Consider the following 21,520-nt stretch of genomic DNA (forward strand, 5'->3'; position numbering starts at 1 on the left):
CAACTCTACCTTATTGCTTCTAGCTCTTCTCCTTTTCTCTTCCTCCTTTGTGGCCGGCGGCATCAACACAAGAGGAGTCCTTGGTGGTCGGTTCTAGCTAGGAGAAGAAGGAGAGAAAGGAGACTTTGTTTCTAGCATCCCTTGGAGCTTGGTGGTGGAGGTCGGACCTCTACATCTCTTGGTGAGTTGGTGGTGGCCGAATCTAGCTTGGAGAAGAAGGAGCTTGGTGGTTCTCGTCTCGGAAGATCGTTGCCCACACAACGTCCGATATTAGAAGAGGAATATGGTAGAAGATCAAGAGGTTATTTACTTACAATGAAAGGTATAACTAGTAATTATTTTCCGCATCATACTAGTTTTTCTTTGTATGAATTCTAAACACAAGAGACATATGATTCTAGAGTTTCAAATTTGTGATTCGAGTTTGTGTTTTTTTTTATTTTTTGAATTTGTGATTCGATTGTTCTTTTTGGTTAAACCTAATGTTATTTTAGGAAATTAAATATTGAATTTCTATAAAAGGCTTTGTCGAGGCAGTGGTGGATCCCATACCCAAGAAGGCCTAATGCCTCGCCATGTTTGACCTGGGAGCCGATTTTAGAAATAAATATTTAATCAACTTTGTAACATAGGTCGAACTTGGATCAATAGTGTTAAGTTCCACTTGCGATCTAAATCTAAACCATTAAGAACAGATAAGTTAAATTTGGAATCAATAATGTTAAGTTCCGTTTGCGATTCTGAATTTAATTTCTAAAGAACACAATAGGTTGTTAGGAAAGGTTCGACACTTGTACAAAATATTTGTACAGTGGAACCGGTGCGATCTTCCTAGGACCAACCAAAAATTGGTATCAGAGCTAGGGTTTGCCTCTGTGTGTTTGGTTTTCAATTTAGTTATGCACATGCTATACATAATTTAGGAAGGATAATAGTTGGGTGTGCTAACTTTGTGGTTGCAGGCTCCAACTATTATGGCTTATAGATGTTGTGTGTGATTGGACCCTTGGACATGTCAAGGGTATTATTTTGTGTGTGCATGATTGTATGTATCAAATACAGCAGGAGCTGTATTAGTTTTAGAATTTTATTTTTTTGTTCGATCTAGAATACATGTACATTCCTTTGTGGAATATAGGATCGATATAGGTAAAATTCTATTTTTGTTGCGGATCGTATCCTTGCGAATTGTGGTGCTATTGGAGGACCAGAGGCGCAGCAAAAAAGGAAACTCGATGGACCCGACAACATGGACCTGATGGCGGTGGCTAAAGATGGCAGCAGCCAAGGTTGGAGCACACGAAGAACAGTGATGGAAGAAGCCATAATAGTTGGAAAATTAATTTTCATATTTATTGCTCTTATTTACTGTGATGTGTGTGTGCATGTGATGTATGCTTGATAGGTTAAATTCCTCACCTTAAATAACTAAGTGGGAGAGGGATTAGTAGATAGATTCCACGGTCTCCATTACTGGTTTGTAAGTGATGCAAACAAACTTGCGCGTTGGCTCTGAGTGTCTTCCTCCATATCGGATGAGTTTATTTGTGGATCACTAGATCAAACTTCCTTTATGGATGGTTATAGGAAATTATTTAGGAGCGTGTGATCTTCCCCATCGGAAGGGGCACAATCCTACTTAATGGATTTAGTATCAAGTAATGGTATACACTTAGGCGCATTTAATAGTATCCTCCACATCGGAGTCACTGCTATTATTTATGTGACCAAAGGAAAACTAACTATTAATTTGTCATAAAAATAGGTTGACAAGATAATAAAATTAAAACCCCCTCTTACAAATGTTTGAATTTGTATACGTCCACACTATCGTGACATGCAAAATTCACGGTGTTTGAGGTAATTTTATTTGTCATAAAGATTTATTGACAAGATAATTAATGGGTAAAACCCTCCTCCTACAAATGTTTGAATTTGTATACGTCCACACTATCGTGGCATGCATAATTCCCGATGTTTGAGGTGTTGGTGAATTTAAATAATATTGTTTGAGGAATCGATGTTATTTTAAATTCAAAGTTTTGACCAAATATTTGATCAAAGAAAGACCAACTATTAATTTTATTTGTTATAAAGATAGGTTGACAAGACAATAAAATTAATGGATAAAATCTCCTATTAAAGTTTGAATTTGTATACGTTCACGCTAACGTGGCATACAAAATTCACGGGGATTTTAAGGTGTTGGTCTTGACCAAATATTATTGTTATTCTTAGGATTTCATATGTTTGTCAATTCCCTAACTGTTATACTATAGAATAGACTTAATAGTCCCAATTAATGATTGAAAATAAGACTTGGACATTAAGGTGGGCTGTCCTTTCAGAACTAAGAACAATATAGGTGAATTTTATTTATTAGTTGTTGAAAAATGTTTAGTGGTGTTATCTACCAGTACTTGGTGTGTAGATACGGGAGCCATTGATAATGTCTCCAATTCATTACAGGGATTCCAGGAAATCCGACAACTATATGAAGAGAAAATCACCATGGGCACTGCCGTGAAAGTAGCAGCTGTTGCAGTGGGAGATGTTTATCCTCCGATAGGAATAAAACATGGATTTTGAGAAATTATCTTTACGTACCAAGTTTAGAAAGAACTAGATTTCAGTCTCTAAACTATTCAAAGAACTTGATATTCTGTCTCTTTTGATAACAAAGTTGTTATCAAGAAAAAGAGGAAAGTTATCTGTTCTGGTACGTTGGTTGGCAATTTATAAATCCAATAAATTTCACAATGCAACAAATGAAAATTAATAACACATCTTCTAACTGTAATAAGAGAAAGCAACATTCAGAAATGAACCAATCATATCTTTGGCATCTAAGGTTAGGTTATATTAACTCGAGTAGGATTCAAAGGAAAATAGCCGATGAACTTTTGTGTTCATTGGTGGTGGAAAATTTTCCAACCTGCGAGTCTTGCTTGGAAGGAAAAATGACCGAGAGGCTTTTAAAGTCTATGGGGTATAGAGCCAAAGACGTGTTGGAATTGGTTCATTCTGATTTGTGTGGACCTATGACTATCCAAGCAAGAGGTGGTTTCGAATAGATGACTATTTGAGATACGGGTACATTTACTTGATATGTCGCAAGTCTAAGTACTTTGATAAGTTTAAAGAGTACAGGGCTAATGTGGAGAAACATCAAGGTACGGTGAGATCGTAGTGAAGAGTACTTCTTAGGAGAGTTTAGGAGTCACTTATCAGAAGTCGGGATTCAATACTAACTGACTGCACCTGGTACACCCCAACAGAATGGTGTGGCAGAAAGAAAGTATAGGACTCTTATGGAAATGATTAAATCAATGATGAGTTATTCAAAATTACCAAATTCATTTTGAGGATATACTTTGGAAACGGAAGTGGACATAGTACCTTCTAAAGTCAGAACCCTCTGCTCCCATAGAATTGTAGAATGGACGTAAGCCTAGTTTAAAGCATATTCAGATTTGGGGTAGTCCAGCATATGTGCTGAAGGGAGACACTGATAAGTTGGAATTAAGAACAAGAGTTCACTTGTTTATAGGTTATCCTAGAGAAATGAAAGGAGGTTTATAGTCCTTAAAAATCAGAAGATCATTGTAAGTATCAATGACTGATCTTTAGAAGAGGACTATAAGCCCATAAGTAAATTTGTTCTTTAGGAAATAATAAAGGACACGTCTAATCTAGTACCAACTGTACAAGATGAAATATCACAAGAAACTGCAACACGTATCACAAATGATACACAATTGCACAAAATGCCTCGTCGTAGTGGGAGAGTTGTTAGGTAATCTGAAAGATTCATGTTTTGGGAGAGTCTTTGGACTTGATCCCTGGTGAACATGAACCTGGTCCTCGAACATATCATGATGCACTCCAAGATAAAGATGCAACATCTTAGCAAAGAACAATGAATATAGAATTAGAATATACGTATTCTAATAAAGTCTGGGAGCTTGTAGAATAACCAAATGGTGTAAAAGTCATTAGGTCCACAATAGAAAAAGAAGGACAGACGAGAAGGTTGAAACTTTTAAAGCAAGGCTTGTTGAAAAAGGGAAACTTTTTATCGGTAGCCATGCTTAAGTCTATCCGGATTCTTTTATCTATTGTTGCTCATATGGATTATGAGATTTGACAAGTAGATGTCAAGATAGCTTTTCTTAAAGGAAGTCTTGAAGAAAGCATCTATATGAAGCAACCAGAGGGGTTCATTGCAAAGGGCAAAAAGCATCATGTATGTAAGCTCAATTGGTCTATTTATAGACTGAAGCAAAGCTTCAAGGTCTTGGAACATTCGGTTTAATGAAGTAATCCGGACCTATGGATTTATTCAGTGTCCGGATGAGTTTTGTGTATACAAGAAGTGTGATGGAAACGTGGTGGTATTTCTTATACTATACGTAGATGACATTTTTGATAGTTGGAAACAATATCAAAGTGTTGTCGGAAGTAAGGGTATGGTTGTCCAAGCAATTCAATATAAAGGACTTGGGAGAATGCGCACATATTCTCGGGATCAAAGGGATCACTAGAAAAGAATGTTGTGCTTATCTCGAGCTTCATACTATCCTAGCTCGTTTTAGCATGCAAGACTCAAAGAAAGGCTTTCTACCTTTCAGGCATGGAGTAGCTTTATCAAAAGAAATGTCTCCGAAGACATCAAAGGACATAGAGGACATGAAGGCAGTTCCTTATGCTTCGGCTATCGGAAGCCTAATGTATGCAATGCTGTGCATGAGACCGGATATCTGTTTTGCTCAGGGCATAGTTAGCAGATATTGAAATAACCCAGGACCGGGACACTAGACTGCCGTAAATCATATATTAAAGTACCTTAGAGGGACTAGAGATTATATGCTAGTTTACAAGGCAGATAATTTGATCCCTGTGGGTTACACGGATTTTGACTTCCAATTAGATAGGAACAATAGTAAGATGACCTCGGGGTTTTGTGTTTACTTAAGGAGGTAAAGCCATAACAATGTAGGAGTGTTAAGCATAGATATTTTTTGGACTCCACCATAGAAGCTGAGTATGTGGCAGCCTCTGAGGCAGCCATAGAAGCTGGATGGCTCAGAAACTTCATGATGGACTCAGACATGATTTCTGGTTTGCCCAAAAATTATTACAATTTATTGTAATAATAGTGGTACAGTAGCAAACTCGAAGAAACCATAAGTTCATAAGGCAAGTAAACACAATAGAGCGCAAGTACCACCCAATACGAGACATCGTATAACGAGGAGAAGTTGTTGCCACATAGATTGCATCAGATGATAACCTGAGAGATCCTTTCACTAAGGCCCTTCCGGCAAAAGCTTTTGATCGGCATGTGGAGGGGATGAGAATCAGATGTATGGCAGCAAAAATGGCAGCTTAGTCTTTTAGTATAAGTGGGAGATTGTTAGAGTGTATACTAAAAGCCTAGCTTTTGTAAACATTTATTTTGAAATAAAGAATTACATTGGTAAAAAATGTCTACATTTATGCTAAGTGTAGTTGTTCAATTAATTTATATTGTAGATAACATGGTGTGTGGTGTCACACATAGAAGATCATGTTATCGGTTCTTTATAAATTATAAACAGTAGCTCGCGACTAAGATGGAAAGGAGCAAACCATTGGAATAGTTGTAGTATAATTAGGTGCTAGTTTATCTTGACTGATAAATTACACTAATACACTTTGAGTGTATTGAGCAGGACCATTTAAGGTAAGTTCTTTTTATACTGACTTGATAAAAGAACAACAACTTAGTTATTATAGAAGTGTGTGCTCTTAATCCTAATATAATAACAAGCACATATATTTAGTATTCATTTCTTTGACTTATCAAAGGGTGATATTTAGCTCGATAAATCAATAGACCCGATAAGTTGGGAAATGATATTACTTATAGTGTGTGTTGTTGATTATAGAAGGAAACTGTGTCATAATAATCTAGCTTGATAATGTCCCCAAGAGGAGCTCATAAGGATTGTCATGTTAAATCCTGCAGGTGGACTTAGTTCGACATGACGATAAGATTGAGTGGTACTAGTCTTGGACTGAGATATTAATTAAAATGAGTTGTCAGTAACTCAATTAATTAGTGGACATCCGACATCTTAAACACATGGAGACTAACACACTCATAATAAGAAGGAGCCCAAAATATAATTTGGGATTGGTGCGGTAATTCAATAATAATTCTTTAGTGGTATGAATTATTATTGATGAAATTAAGTTGAGTGTTCGGGGCGAACACGGGAAGCTTAATTTCATCGGGAGACCAAAACTAATTCCTCCTCTCGGTCCCTATCGTAGCCTCTTATTTATAAAGTATTATACCTACCCTTACCCACCTTCTTACCCATCCTAATGGGGCCGGCTAAGCAAGCTTGGAACCCAAGCTTGGGCCGGCCAAAGAAAAACAGGATGATCCAAATAGAAGGGCCGACCAATGCTTGGAGCCCAAGCATGGTGTGGCCGGCCCTAAGCAAAATAAAAGGATTTTTATTTTAAAATTTTTTCTTATGTGGATTCCATGGTTTTAAAAGAAAGTTTAAAATTTAAATCTTTCCTTTTATAGTTTTCTACAAAAGATTAAGAAGAGATTCGATATCTTTCCTTATTTGTAGATTGATAGGAAGATTTTAATTTTGATAAAACTTTCCCTTTTTGTAACCATGTTCATGATTTAAAAAGAGAGTTTTAAAATTAAATATTTCCTTTAATAAGTTTCTACAAAAGATTAAGAAAAGATTAGATATCTTTTCTTATTTGTAGTTTGAAAGGAGATTTTAATTTTAGAGATAACTTTCTTTTTTCGAAATCATCCACATATTTTAAAAGAGAGATTTTAATTTAAAGAAATTTCCTTTTATAACCAACCATGAAGGGATAAATTATTAGAGAAATTTTATTAAAAATTTCTGAAACAAATTAGGAAGTTTTAATTCTTGTATTAAAACTTTCCTTGTTTGGAGCTTGTAGGTGGCTGGCCATGTAGATAACGAAAAGGAAATTGATTTTTAATCAATTAAATTTTCCTTTTTATGGCAAAAGGAATTAAGGAAGTTTTTATTTAAATTTCCTTATTTGCCAAGACCAAGGATTATAAAAGAGGGGGTAGAGGTGCCTTCATAAGTAACAACTCTACCTTATTGCTTCTAGCTCTTCTCCTTTTCTCTTCCTCCTTTGTGGCCGGCGGCATCAACACAAGAGGAGTCCTTGGTGGTCGGTTCTAGCTAGGAGAAGAAGGAGAGAAAGGAGACTTTGTTTCTAGCATCCCTTGGAGCTTGGTGGTGGAGGTCGGACCTCTACATCTCTTGGAGAATTGGTGGTGGCCGAATCTAGCTTGGAGAAGAAGGAGCTTGGTGGTTCTCGTCTCGGAAGATCGTTGCTCACACAACGTCTGAGATTAGAAGAGGAATACAGTAGAATATCAAGAGGTTATTTGCTTAAAAAGAAAGGTATAACTAGTAACTGTTTTCCGCATCATACTAATTTTTCTTTGTATGAATTCTAAACATAAGAGGCATATGATTCTAGAGTTTCGAATTTGTGATTCGAGTTTGTGTTTTTTTTTGTTTTTCGAATTTGTGATTCGATTGTTCTTTTTAGTTAAACCTAATGTTATTTTAGAAAATTAAATATTGATTTTCTATAAAAGGCTTTGTCGAGATAGTGGTGGATGATCCCATACCCAAGAAGGCCTAGTGTCTTGCCATGTTTGACCTGGGAGCCGATTTTAGAAATAAATATTTAATCAACTTTGTAACATAGGTCGGACTTGGATCATTAGTGTTAAGTTCCGCTTGCGATCTAAGTCTAAACCATTAAGAACAAATAAGTTAAATTTGGAATCAATAATGTTAAGTTCCGTTTGCGAATCCGAATTTAATTTTTAAAGAACACAATAGGTTGTTAGGAAAGGTTCGACACTTGTATAAAATTTTTGTACAGTGGAACCTGTGCGATCTTCCTAGGACCAACCAACACTAAAGACTATTCATACTAATAGTCACATGAGAATGTTTATGACACTCATATAACGATCCATGAAACATTCTCATGGTGGGTTATTCAGTATGTATTCTCTAATATATTCTCATGTGTCAATCTGATATCTCATATCGATGAAGTGTAAGATTAAGTCATCCGTTGACTTACATGCTAGTCTCAACGAATTAATATTGTAACACCCACCCTTCTAGCACCCTTAAATTTACAAGGACAGATGTTACCCTTTCTCGTTCATCTCAATTTTGTCATTCTTATAGATTATATACTGATCAGTCCATGGATCTACTCTAACTTGTTTCGACCGATGGGACATGACCTAGAGCCAAGCAGAGCTGCACGACCATGTGAATTCACACAACTGTGTCCCCTTGGCCGGGAGGAAGAGGTGAATGACCGTGTGAATCCACACGGCTATGTCCCCTTTGGCTGAGAGGAAGAGGTACATGACCGTGTGAACTCACACGACCGTGCCCCCTTGACTAAGAGGAAGAGGTGCACGACCATGTGAATTCACACGGTCGTGTCCCCCTGGGCCGAGAAGAAGAGGTGCACGGCCGTGTGACTCCACACGGCCGTGTCACCTTGGCCAAGAGTAGGGAGTAGGGGGTCATGTGAGTCCACACGACCGTGACACGGGCCATGCGGAAGTCACCCCCTGCTCCATAAAAGGGTTGTTCTCCCCTTCTGGGACACCCTAGAGCTCCCCTCTTTGCCACTCTAATTACTGTCAAACTAATTGTTGGTTGCTACTCGGAAAACCTAATGGTTCCACTGTACAAAAATTTTGTACAGAGATCTGAACCTTTCCTAGCTACCATGTGTTCTTTTAAATTAAACTTGGATCGCCTGCGGAACTTAACACGTTTGATCCAAAGTTTAATTTATTTGTTCTTTTAGGTTTAGACTTGGATCTCCTGCGGAACTTAACACGTTCGATCCAAATCACCTAGGTTATTAATTCCATTAAATATTAATTTCCAGAATTGGCTTCCAGGACTGCATGGCGAGGCACATGACCTTCTTGGATATGGGAACAACCACCACCGCCTAGGCAAAGCCTTTTAAGGAAAGCTAATATTTAATTTCTTTAAATAACTTTAGGTCAACCAAAAAGAACAATCAAATCACAAGGAAAAGAAAAAATAAAATAACACAACATCGAAAACAAATTCGAAATACTAGAATCACATGCCTCTTGTATTTGATATTTTTACATGAAGATAAAACTAGTATGATGCAGAAATTAAATACTAGTATACCTTTTCTTTTGCAAGCAAAAACCTCTAGGTCTTTTACCGTATTCCTCTTCTAACCTCGGACGTTGTGTGGGCAACGATCTTCCGAGATGAGAATCCACCAAAGCACCTTCTTCTCCTTTCTTCAAGTTTCGGCCAAGCACTATGCTTCCAAAAGATGAAGATCTTTTTCCACCAACCAAGCTCCAAGGGATGTAAGCTTTCTCTCCTTCTTCTCCAAGCTAAAATCCGGCCACCACTTGATCTCCAAGGAAGAAGAGAGGTTCGGCCACAAGATGGAGAGAAGAGAAAGGAAGGAGGCCGACCACACCAAGGAAGAAAAGAGGGAGAAAATAATAGAGTCGTTCACCATAAAGCCTCCTCTACCCCCTCTTTTATAATCCTTGATCTTGGCAAATAAGGAAATTTAAATAAAAACTTCCTTAATTCTTTTGCCATGAAAAGGAAAATTTTATTTAATTAAAAATAATTTTTCTTTTCATTATAACATGGTCGACCACTTATTTCCCCAAATCAAGGAGAGTTTTAATTAAACAAGAATTAAAACTTCCTAATTTATTTCCGAAAATTTATAAAAATTTCTCCAATAATTTTTATCCCTTCATGATTGGTTTATAAAAAGGAAATTTAATAAATTAAAATCTTTCTTTTAAACATGTGGATAAAAAGAAAGTTATCTCTAAAAATTAAAATCTCTTTTAATCTACAAATAAGGAAAGATATCAAATCTTTTCTTAATCTTTTGTAGAAACTTATAACAGAGAATATTTAATTTTTAAACTCTCTTTTAAATCATGAACATGGTTAAAAAGGAAAGTTTTCTTAAAATTTAAAATCTACCTTTTAATCAACAAATAAGGAAAGATTTCAAATTTTAAACTCTCTTTTAAACATATAGATGCTTCCAAAAGATGAAGATCTTTTTCCACCAACCAAGCTCCAAGGGATGTAAGCTTTCTCTCCTTCTTCTCCAAGCTAAAATCCGGCCACCACTTGATCTCCAAGGAAGAAGAGAGGTTCGGCCACAAGATGGAGAGAAGAGAAAGGAAGGAGGCCGACCACACCAAGGAAGAAAAGAGGGAGAAAATAATAGAGTCGTTCACCATAAAGCCTCCTCTACCCCCTCTTTTATAATCCTTGATCTTGGCAAATAAGGAAATTTAAATAAAAACTTCCTTAATTCTTTTGCCATGAAAAGGAAAAATTTATTTAATTAAAAATAATTTTTCTTTTCATTATAACATGGTCGACCACTTATTTCCCCAAATCAAGGAGAGTTTTAATTTAACAAGAATTAAAACTTCCTAATTTATTTCCGAAAATTTATAAAAATTTCTCCAATAATTTTTATCCCTTCATGATTGGTTTATAAAAAGGAAATTTAATAAATTAAAATCTTTCTTTTAAACATGTGGATAAAAAGAAAGTTATCTCTAAAAATTAAAATCTCTTTTAATCTACAAATAAGGAAAGATATCAAATCTTTTCTTAATCTTTTGTAGAAACTTATAACAGAGAATATTTAATTTTTAAACTCTCTTTTAAATCATGAACATGGTTAAAAAGGAAAGTTTTCTTAAAATTTAAAATCTACCTTTTAATCAACAAATAAGGAAAGATTTCAAATTTTAAACTCTCTTTTAAACATATAGATGATTGACAAATAAGGAAAGTTTTTACCAAAAATTAAAATCATCATTTTAATCTACAAATAAGGAAAGAGATTAATCTCTTCTCTTAATCTTTTGTAGAAAGCTATAAAAGGAAATTTTTAATTTTAAACTCTCTTCATGATATCCACATAAGAAATAATTTTAATAAAAATCATTTTTAATATTTTAGTGGCCGGCCACCTAAGCTTGGGACCCAAGCTTTGGCCGGCCACCAACTTGGTGTTGGTGCAACCTTAGGTCAAGGTTGACCTGGTTGACCAGACTCGAGTTGACTTGACTCGAGTTGTATTTTGATATTTGACGAGAACAAGCTTGGGAGATTGTGGGTGCAACCCGTGGTCAAGGTTGACCTGGTTGACCCGAGGTGAGTTGACCTGACTCGGAAAAGTCCAAGCAGGGAGCTTGGCACGGGAAAAGTCCAAGTATGGAGACTTGGCACGGAGAAGTCCAAGTATGGAAGCTTGGCACATGGGAAGTCGGAGAGGGCTCGGTAGCTCGTTCTCCGGACTGTGGTCAGAGAGGGCTCGGGAGCTTGTTCTCTGGACCGGATGGAAGTCGGAGAGGGCTCGGTAGCTCGTTCTCCGGACTGTGGTTAGAGAGGGCTCGGGAGCTCGTTCTCTGGACCGGATGGAAGTCGGAGAGGGCTCGGTAGCTCGTTCTCCGGACTGTGGTCAGAGAGGGCTCGGGAGCTCGTTCTCTGGACCGGATGGAAGTCGGAGAGGGCTCGGTAGCTCGTTCTCCGGACTGTGGTTAGAGAGGGCTCGGGAGCTCGTTCTCTGGACCGGATGGAAGTCGGAGAGGGTTCGGTAGCTCATTCTCCGAACTGTGGTCAGAGAGGGCTCGGTAGCTCATTCTCTGGACCGGATGTGGAAAGTCCTGGTGAGTGAAGCCAAGCAGACGGATAAGTCCTGGTGAGTGAAGCCAGGCAGTGGGAAAGTCCTGGTGAGTGAAGCCAGGCAGTTGGAAAGTCCTGGTGAGTGAAGCCAGGCAGATTGGAAATCCTGGTGAGTGAAGCCAGGTGAAAACCCTAGTGAGTCCTGGTGAGTTAAGCCGGGCAAGGGAAAATCCAGATGGATCAAGGGTGATCGGACATCTGGTGTTGAGAAGGTCAAGTAGGTCAAGGGAGTGACCGGATACTTGACACGAAGAGAAAAGTCCAAGTGGGTCAAAGGGATTGACCGGACACTTGGTGGGGAGTCTTAGCAGGTCAAGGGAGTGACCGGATGCTAAGCATGATGTACCAACAGGTCAAGGTTGACCGGATGTTGGTGTGGGAGACTTGGGAAAAACCAAGCTCTGGATCGATCTGGGGACAGATCCGGTGTCTGATTGATCGGTCCGGTGACCGATCGGTAATCAAGCAGAATGCATGGATTATCGATCGGTCCGAAGACCGATCAAGAAGCAAAAGAGAAGAAGGAGAAAGGCTGATTGGTCCAAGGGACCGATCAGACTCCTCTGGACCGATCAGGACATAGCATCGGTCCTGATCGGTCACCAAGACCGATCGGGGTGGACCGATCGAGAACTGATCGGTCGAGCCGTTGTGACTCAGCGGCCAGGTTATTTCGGTTTCGTGTTCGCCTTTTTGCTTGCGGGTTCGCAGTTGGCTCGGGAGATCGAGGTTATAAGAGGAGATCGAGGGCTGCTACAAGTTCTTACTTCTTCTTCCTCCTCTGTTTCTTCCAATGCGGAGCTTCTGTGAGCTCAACTGATCAGCTGCTTCTGTGAGTTGCTTGTTGGCATTCGTCCGTGAAGTTGGTGCTTCATCCGGGACTTCAGTCGACGAGAAGGCAAGCGAGTATTTGTACATTCATTGTATATTTTGTTCTTGCTCTTCTTTGTATTTCCTTCTTGCTGTTGTAAGTTTTTGTGGCGAGGTTTCTCCACCCATAAGAAGTTTACATTAGCCGATTTTTCGGGGACTCATCCACCGACGGATTGATAGGCTTCGTCCACCTTACGGACACGCCGAGGAGTAGGAGTTTCATCTCCGAACCTCGTTACATCGACGAGTTTGAGGTTTGCTATTCTCCGCTTTCGTTTCTATTTAGTTATTTCTGCTGCGCTAACCCTAATCGTAGGAAGAAACGAAGATTTGGGGTCAGCTATTCACACCCCACCCTCTCTAGCCGCGATCATCGATCCTAACAAGTGGTATCAGAGCGAGGTCGCTCTTTGCCGGATTAACACCCGAGGGAGCACAAGCTAGAGATGGATCAACTCGGAGAAGACATCACCATTCCACCTTTCTATGACTGCGACGACTTCGCGTATTGGAAGGTAAGAATGAGGTATTTTCTTATGACTAACCTTGAAAATTGGAGTTGTGTTCAATTAGGTTTCAAGCCTCCAATGGATAAGGAAGGAAAACCACTTGAGAAGAAGAAGTGGACAAGGGAACAAATCCACCATTCCACAATCAACGATGAGATAATGAAAGTATTTGAATTCTCATTACCTAATGACATTCTATGTAAGATAGGTGGATACAACAATGCCAAGGAGTTGTGGAACAACTTGGCTAAGTTCCATGAGGGGAACTCCACTTCAAGCCATGAAGAGGAGTCAAGTGAGCCAAGGAGTTCACTTCATGGAGGAATGGATTTAGAAGTTGAGGGTCACTCAACATCTAAAGAAGAAGAGGAGGAAAGTTCTTCTTCAAGTTCGGAGCAAGAAGAAGAAGCTTCTACCTCCGGAAGGGATGAAGGAGAGAGCGTTCATCCATCCTCAACTCTAGGTAACTCAAGCCATTTAGTTTCTAGCAATTACACATAATGTGCTTTGAGTGTAGGGAATTTGGACATTACAAGAGTAAGTGTCCAAAGAGGGTTAGAAAGACTCCACCGGCGCCAAAGGTCAAGGAAGCCGGAGTCCCAACACGCAAGGGCAAGGAGCACGTGGTGTGCTTCCAATGCAAGCGAAGGGGACATTATCGGAGCCAATGTCCGAGGGGGAGGAAATCTCACAAGGACAAGAGACCGAGCACATCGATAGGGGGAGCTAAGGCAAACCCTAAGGTAATCTCTAAGGCACATTATGCAATACTAGTAAGATGCATGCTAGTAGTTTGATTGCTATTGTTAATAATGGTAAGCATGATAACATTAGAAATCGATACACATGCTTAGGTGCCAAACATGTGAGCCTAGATAAGGATAACACTAGGAAAGCCAACCCTAGAATTAACCCATCTAAGGCTAAGGAAAACCTAGGTAGGAATCCCAAATCATCTAGACATATGCCTAGGAATACCTCAAATAAAAATGATAAATTAAAGCTTGAGGTATTAGAGAAAGAAAATCAAGTCAAGGTCAAGACTTGACTCTCTAGAAAAGGCTCTTGAGGATTTGACTCTAGGGTCTAGGGGTCAAAAACCCAAGTCCAAGGACAAGAAAGGTTTGGGTCACAAACCTAAGTCCCAAGTGGTCAAGCCCACTTATCACAATGTTCCATTCGATTATGGAACAAAATCTATGGCTAGGAAGACCATCACCAAGGTCACAAGGGGAGTCACCCCTAGAGTTGATCTTGATGAGTCCCAAATGACCAAGGCTTTAAAGCCTAGGAGGGTCATTAGGAGGGTTGCTAGGGAAGTCATCCCTAGTGAATACTTAGTGAACCCAATGAGCTCAAATAGATATTGGGTTCCTAGGAGCGTGATTCCATCACGCTAGATGAGTTAGGGTGTGCCAACCTTACTTGAATAGGTAGTTAACCTAATCATGGCAAAAGGTGGCACTTTAGGATTTTTCAAGGTATAATCAAGCCTTGAAAATGAAATTAAGAATTATTCCTAAGGTGATTAGAATGTGCCAACCACATTTGAGGAATTTTCTAGAGTCAATCTAGTTGGCACATAGTGATCTAAAAGTCTTGAGGATATGATTTTAGGTCTATCACACTTAGGAATATAGAATTTATGGCAAAATGATCGAAATTATCAAAAATGGCAACTAAGGCTAGAATTAGGTATTTTCTATACCTTTATGTGCTATTTGCCATATATTGTTTGCCATATGCCATGTCATGACATCATACTTATTTTATGATAATTTAAAATGTCATGATAATGCTTAGGTTAGTTAAATGTCATGCTTTATTTAAGTTTCATACTTTATGCCATGACATCATGACATTGGCACATGTTTCCATTTATGATACAATTATATGTCATATCATCATCTTGTGCATTAATGATCAATTAACTTGATTTAAGGATAAGAAACACAATTTGATATGGAGATCAAATTGTTGTTTAAAAAAATGCATGAGAACTTAGAATAAGATAACCTAAACCCATATCTCACATCAAAATTGACTTGAATGTGTTTGATACACCTTAGATGAATGTGAGATATTAGGATGATGAGTTAGGATCAAGGTGTATAGTTCTTGTACCTAGATGAGCCTAATTCGAAATTGGGGATCATAGGGAAAGCTTATGTACAAGTCATGTACATCTAGCCCAAAGATTATGGTCCTAAATTGAATTGTTTTAAAATCATTTCAAAATTGATTTGAAAAACCTTGATGAAGCTTTTCTAGTGATAGCATTCATCATTGAGCAAAGTGATACAAAGATGAGTTAACTTTGAGCTATTTCAAAGACTTTTGAACTTTGTATCAAGATTGAAAAAGGGAAGTTATTTTCATAGAAAACTATTTTTCCTTGATAGTATATATTATGAGGAATGTATCCTCAAAATTTCATAATTTTTAGAATTTTCTATAATTTTCTAGAGGTTTCTGAATTTCGGGAGAAGAAAAATTCAGAAATCAGAAATCAGAGTTGTGGACCGATCAGAGGGGATTCTGATCGGTCCAGGGGTGCCTAGATCGGTCACCGTGACCGATCCAGGGAATCCCTGATCGGTCTGGTGACCGATCAGGGCGTGCCAAGTTGCTGAATTTCGACTGGTTGTCTGAAATTGCAGCTATGGAAGTGGTGTTTTAGAGTTCTAAAGGTTTGAAACTCTCCAAGACATTGTTGGTGCAATGGTCAAGGGGGAGTTGACTTTTAGGGGGAGTTTTTACTCCTAAAGACTTGAGTGATATGGGATTATCACTAAGTTAATTGTTGACCTTAGTATCAAGGGGGAAATTAAGAGTTTCAATGAAAGGTATGAGACTTTCATTAGAAAGAAACTCTTGACCTTGATTCACTCTTTTTGATGTGTGTCAAAAAGGGGGAGAGTGTAGGTTTGAGGAGAATAGAGAATGTTCAGGGAAGAACATTAGAAAACCTAAGTTAGGTTATCGGGTTAACCTAACTTGATTATGGGTTTTGTCAAAAATCAAAAAGGGGGAGATTGTTGGTGCAACCTTAGGTCAAGGTTGACCTGGTTGACCAGACTCGAGTTGACTTGACTCGAGTTGTATTTTGATGTTTGACGAGAACAAGCTTGGGAGATTGTGGGTGCAACCCGTGGTCAAGGTTGACCTGGTTGACCCGAGGTGAGTTGACCTGACTCGGAAAAGTCCAAGCAGTGAGCTTGGCACGGGAAAAGTCCAAGTATGGAGACTTGGCACGGAGAAGTCCAAGTATGGAAGCTTGGCACATGGGAAGTCGGAGAGGGCTCGGTAGCTCGTTCTCCGGACTGTGGTCAGAGAGGGCTCGGGAGCTCGTTCTCTGAACCGGATGGAAGTCGGAGAGGGCTCGGTAGCTCGTTCTCCGGACTGTGGTCAGAGAGGGCTCGGGAGCTCGTTCTCTGGACCGGATGGAAGTCGGAGAGGGCTCGGTAGCTCGTTCTCTGGACTGTGGTCAGAGAGGGCTCGGGAGCTCGTTCTCTGGACCGGATGGAAGTCGGAGAGGGCTCGGTAGCTCGTTCTCCGGACTGTGGTCAGAGAGGGCTCGGGAGCTCGTTCTCTGGACCGGATGGAAGTCGGAGAGGGCTCGGTAGCTCGTTCTCCGAACTGTGGTCAGAGAGGGCTCGGTAGCTCGTTCTCTGGACCGGATATGGAAAGTTCTAATGAGTGAAGCCAGGCAGACGGATAAGTCCTAGTGAGTGAAGCCAGGCAGTGGGAAAGTCCTGGTGAGTGAAGCCAGGCAGTTGGAAAGTCCTGGTGAGTGAAGCCGGGCAGATTGGAAATCCTGGTGAGTGAAGCCAGGTGAAAACCCTAGTGAGTGAAGCTAGGTGAAAGTCCTGGTGAGTGAAGCCGGGCAAGGGAAAATCCAGATGGATCAAGGGTGATCGGACATCTGGTGTTGAGAAGGTCAAGTAGGTCAAGGGAGTGACCGGATACTTGACACGAAGAGAAAAGTCCAAGTGGGTCAAAGGGATTGACCGGACACTTGGTGGGGAGTCTTAGCAGGTCAAGGGAGTGACCGGATGCTAAGCATGATGTACCAACAGGTCAAGGTTGACCGGATGTTGGTGTGGGAGACTTGGGAAAAACCAAGCTCTGGATCGATCTGGGGACCGATCCAGTGATACGGTTGATCGGTCTGGTGACCGATCAGTAATCAAACAGAATGCTTCTGTGGATTATCTGATCGGTCTAAAGACCGATCAGGAAGCAAACAGAAGAGAAGAAGGAGAAAGGCTGATCGGTCTAAGGGACCGATCAGACTCCTCCTGGACCGATCAGGACATAGCCTGATCGGTCCAGGCTTAGCCTGATCGGTCACCAAGACCGATCAGGGACAGTGTGGACCGATCAGGTCGGAGCCTGATCGGTCCAGGCCTAGCCGTTGTGACTTAAAGGCTAGGTTATTTCGGGCTTTTGTGTTCTGGCCTTTTTGCTTCCAGGTTGGCAGGTTGGCTCAGGAGATCAGAGGTTATAAGAGGAGATCGAGGGCTGCTACAAAAAAGTTCTTACTTCTTCTTCCTCCTCGAGCTGCTGTTCTTCTGAAAGCTGTGCTTGAGCTTTGCTGAGCTCCGAAGCTTCGGGGGAGCTTCTTTGACTGAGTTGCTTGTTGGCATTCGTCCGTGAAGTTGGTGCTTCATCCGGGACTTCAGTCGACGAGAAGGCAAGCGAGTATTTGTACATTCATTGTATATTTTGTTCTTGCTCTTCTTTGTATTTCCTTCTTGCTGTTGTAAGTTTTTGTGGCGAGGTTTCTCCACCCATAAGGAGTTTACATTAGCCGGTTTTCCGGGGACTCATCCACCGACGGATTGATAGGTTTCGTCCACCTTACGGACACGCCGAGAAGTAGGAGTTTCATCTCCGAACCTCGTTACATCGACGAGTTTGAGGTTTGCTATTCTCCGCTTTCATTTCTATTTAGTTATTTCTGCTGCGCTAACCCTAATCGTAGGAAGAAACGAAGATTTGGGGTCGGCTATTCACACCCCCCTCTCTAGCCGCGATCTTCGATCCTAACACTTGGTTCATCCACTTGGTCTTGGCCGACCCTAGCTTGGGTTCCAAGCTAGCTTGGTCGGCCCCATTGGATGGGTAAGAAGGTGGGTATGTGGTGGGTATAAATCTCTATATACAAGAGGCTACGATAGGGACCGAGAGGAGGAATTGGTTTTGGTCTCCCGATAAAATTAAGCATCCCGTGTTCGCCCCGAACACACAACTTAATTTTATCAATAATAATTCATTCCACTAGAGAACTATTATTGAACTACCGCACCAATCCCAAATTACATTTTGGGCTCCTTCTTATTATGAGTGTGTTAGTCTCCCTGTGTTTAAGATGTCGAATGTCCACTAATTAAGTGAGTTACTGACAACTCATTTAATTAATATCTTAGTCCAAAAGTAGTACCACTAAACCTTATCGTCATGTCGGACTAAGTCCACCTGCAGGGTTTAACATGACAATCCTTATGAGCTCCTTTTGGGGACATTCTCAACCTAGATTACTAGGACACAGTTTCCTTCTATAATCAACAACACACACTATAAGTGATATCATTTCCCAACTTATCGGGCTTATTGATTTATCGAACTAAATCTCACCCATTGATAAATTAAAGAAATAAATATCAAATATATGTGCTTGTTATTATATTAGGATTAAGAGCACACACTTCCATAATAACTGAGGTCTTTGTTCCTTTATAAAGTCAGTATAAAAAGAAACCCCCTCTAATGGTCCTACTCAATACACTCTAAGTGTACTAGTGTAATTATATAGTTAAGATAAACTAATACCTAATTACACTACGACCTTCCAATGATTTGTTCCTTTCCATCTTGGTCATGAGCTACTGTTTATAATTTATAAGGTACTGATAACATGATCATCTGTGTGTGACATCACACACCATGTTATCTACAATATAAATTAATTGAACAACTACATTTATCATAAATGCAGACATTTGACCAATATGATTCTTATTTCTAGATAAATATTTATACCAAAAGCTAGGCTTTTAGTATACATCCTAACACTAATAACTTCATCCTAGGCAATTAGTGATAGTATTTCATGTAGACCGAAAAGAAGAAATTACTTTAACATCAAGTTCCAACATGTTCTATACAATAACAAGTTCTCCGATCTCCTTCCACTATTCCGTCACACACACAACGCACCGCTCCTGCTGCCTCATCCTACTCGAGCTTTCCTTCACACACACACAACGCAAATATCTAAGTTCTTCAAGGGAAGAACCTATACTGCAGAAAAAGGTAAAGGAAAGCTCGAGTAGGAGGAGGCAGCAGGAGCGGTGCGTTGTGTGTGTGTGATGGAACAATGGAAGGAGATCGGGGAACTTGTTATTGTATAGAATATGTTGGAATTTGATGTTAAAGTAATTTCTTCTTTTCGGTCTACATGAAATACTATCACTAATTGCCTAGGATGAAGTTATTAGTTTGACAGTAATTAGAGTGGCAAAGAGGGGAACTCTAGGGTGTCCCCGAAGGGGAGAACAACCCTTTTATGGAGCAGGGGGTGACCTCCGCACGGCCTGTGCCATGGCCGTGTGGACTCACACGCCCCCTACTCCCTGCTCTCGGCCAAGGTGACACAGCTGTGTTGAGTCACACGGCCGTGTACCTCTTCTTCTTGGCCCAGGGGGACACGACCGTGTGAATTCACACGGTCGTGCACCTCTTCCTCTCAGTCAAGGGGGCACGATCGTGTGAGTTCACACGGTTGTGTACCTCTTCCTCTCGGCCAAAGGGGACACGACCGTGTGGATTCACATGGCCATGCACCTCTTCCTCTCGGCCAAGGGGACATGGTCGTGTGAATTCACACGGCCATGCAGCTCTGCTTGGCTCTAGGTCATGCCTCATGGGTTTTAACAAGTTAGAGTAGATCCATGGACTGATCAGTATATAATCTATAAGAATGACAAAATTGAGATGAACGAGAAAGGGTAACATCTGTCCTTATAAAGTTAAGGGCACTAGAAGGGCGGGTGTTACAGTATGGTATCAGAGCAACTTCCACCCTTCCGCCACACACACATCAAACATTGATCCTGTAGCTTCCAAGTAAGAAAATACCTTCCCGTAACTTTTACGTGTTTATTTATGTTATGATTAGTAAGAACTGTTGTTAAGATTAAGCATGCTTATACATGAAAATGCTAATAAGTGCTAATGATAGCAAGTAAGAATGAGAGCATGCTTATACATGAAAGTGCTAATAATAGCAAATAAGAATGATGATGGGCTGACACATGCCCCACTAGTTGGCTTATGAATATGTAGATGGCCAGAGGACGACCGGTTAGACAGCCAAGAGTTAACGAACCACAACCAGAGATGAATGAATCTGCACCATCGTCCAACCTTTTAGAAGTAGTAACTTAGCTACAGAGACATTGGCAGAACAACAGCAGGTTATAGCCACTCTGACGGCTAACCAGCAAGCTTCTCCGGTAGTCCCACCGAAAGTCAATGTGGTGACACCAATTATGGCCGAGGTTCCATCAGTTACACCTGCAACCCCTGCAAGGGTAGTGAGGCAGGAAGCATACCTTATTCAGTAGCAGAAACTGAAACCAGAGAACTTCTCTGGCACCAACGAATCGTGGGATGCTCAGGCATGGTTCAAAACCCTGGAGAGTATAATGGAGTTACTGGACTGGCCAGAGGTAGCAAAGATCACCAACGAATTCCTTTTTCCTCACTGGTGATGCAAGAATGTGGTGGGAACGGGTCAAAGCTAAAATAATAGTGAATCAAATGACCTGGTCTGACTTCGAGACTGAGTTTTTCGAAAAGTTCTTCCATATGTGAGTCACGAACAAACATTACGATGAGTTCACTAAATTCCAACAAGGAAGTTTATCAGTTGACGAAGCTGTGAAGAAATTCAATAGGACGGCTCTCTTATGCCCCAAACTAGTCAGCACAGAACGAGAAAGGGTAAGGCTAATGCTCAAAATGTAGAGGCCAGAGATAGCTCTGAATGTAGCTGGTGGAATAAATAGACTGCAGACTGCAGAAGAGCTGGTTAGTAGTGCCCTGATCACGAAGCATTACCTAAATAATATCAAGCAACAGAAGCCAGTATTGATTGAGAATAAAAGTCAAGGGAGTTCTGGCACTCAGAAACCCCAGAGCCAAGGTTCAACCTGGAAGGGGAGCTCTAAGAGGAAGCAGTGGAGTAATAAAAAGGGAGGATCCATAAGCAAGCAACCTAAGTATGCT

This window comes from Zingiber officinale, chromosome 5A (assembly GCF_018446385.1).
Source record: "Zingiber officinale cultivar Zhangliang chromosome 5A, Zo_v1.1, whole genome shotgun sequence".
NCBI classification, from domain to species: Eukaryota; Viridiplantae; Streptophyta; class Magnoliopsida; order Zingiberales; family Zingiberaceae; genus Zingiber; species Zingiber officinale.